Below are 1,743 nucleotides of genomic sequence, written 5' to 3'. Positions count from 1 at the left end.
GTCCTTTGCCTTACAGAAACTTTGTAATTTTATGAGGTCCCATTTGTCAATTCTTGATCTTAGAGCATAAGCTATTGGAGTTCTGTTCAAGAACTTTTCCCCTGTGCCCATGTCCTCAAGAGTTTTCCCCAGTTTCTTTTCTATTAGTTTCATTGTGTCTCGTTTTACATGGAGGTCCTTGATCCACTTGGAGTTGAGTTTAGTACAAGGAGATAGGAATGGATCAATTCACATTCTTAGGCATGCTGACCTCCAGTTGAACCAGCATCATTTGTTGAAAAGGCTATCTTTTTTCCCCTGGATGTTTTCTGCTCCTTTGTTGTGACCATAGGTATGCGGATTCACTTCTGGGTCTTCAATTCTATTCTATTGGTCCACTTGCCTGTCATTGTGCCAATACCATGCAGTTTTTAACACTATTGCTCTGTAGTAGTGCTTGAGGTCAGGGATACTGAATCCCCATGAAGTTCTTTTATGGTTAAGAATAGTTTTAGCTATCCTGGGTTTTTTTTTGTTATTCCAGATAAATTTGAGAATTGCTGTTTCTAACTCTGTGAAGAACTGAGTTGGTATTTTGATGGGGATTGCATTGAATCTATAGATTGCTTTTGGCAAGATGGCCATTTTAACTATATTAATCCTGCCAATCCACTAGCATAGAAGATTTAGATGCTGAAAAAGAATTTGACAAAATCCAGCATCCTTTCATGCTAAAAGTCTTGGAAAGAACAGGAATTTAAGGCCCATATCTAAATATAGTTAAAGCAATATACAGTAAACTGGTAGCCAACATCAAACCAAATGGAGAGAAACTTGAAGCAATCCCACTAAAATCAGGGACTAGACTAGGCTGTCCTCTCTCTTAATTTCATGATTTTGATATTATTAACTTTGTGTATCAACATGCAAGTGCCTAGCATTCAAATAATTAGCAAGAGATGATTGAAAGTATGTATTTTATATTACTTCCCAGTTATGTTACATTATATTCAGATTGTCAAGTGGAAGTTGCAGGAAATTGACTTTGCATAATATACATTGTCTTACATAACCAACAGCACCTGAGTTTTTCATCAAAAAAATACTGAATAATGGGTTATTTTGCCAAAAAATCCTAGCAGTTTAAAGATTAGTGAAAGTGTATTGATTTATCATATGGAAAATGTTTAAAGAATTAAAATATGGGTCCAACCTGTGTCAGAAGCATGCATGTGAGTCACATGAGATCAGAGGTAAAACAAATATTTTAATATGCCAGGATTTGTCCTCCAAGTGTCTCTCATCTGACCCATATCAGGTTCAATATTTTTTCCATTTTATTTTTCAATTATAATTTAATTACAAACTTTCTCCCATTTTTCCTTCCCTCCAAAAACTCTAATAAATTCCTCTGTACTCTCCTACTAATTTATGGACTCCTTTTTTAAAGCTAATGTATTACTAAATATAACACGTTCAGTGTTTGTATTGCTACTGTATGCATGTTTTCCAGTCTGTTTCAAACTAGTCAACCAGTTGGTTTGTTCTCCTGTGGGTAAGACTGCTTCTCTAGTTCTCACCTCTCCTCCATTGCCTATAATTCTTTTTTGTTTTGTTTTGTTTTGTTTTTAGATTTTTTCTTTGTTATTTGATATTTTCCATTTATTTACATTTACATTTCAAATGTTATCCCCTTTCCACATTTTGCCTCTGAAAACCCCCTGTCCCCTGCTCACTAATCCACTCATTCCTGCTTCCCTGTCA

This window comes from Apodemus sylvaticus, chromosome 5 (genome assembly GCF_947179515.1).
Source record: "Apodemus sylvaticus chromosome 5, mApoSyl1.1, whole genome shotgun sequence".
Lineage (NCBI taxonomy): Eukaryota > Metazoa > Chordata > Mammalia > Rodentia > Muridae > Apodemus > Apodemus sylvaticus.
This window is presented reverse-complemented; position numbering follows the sequence as displayed.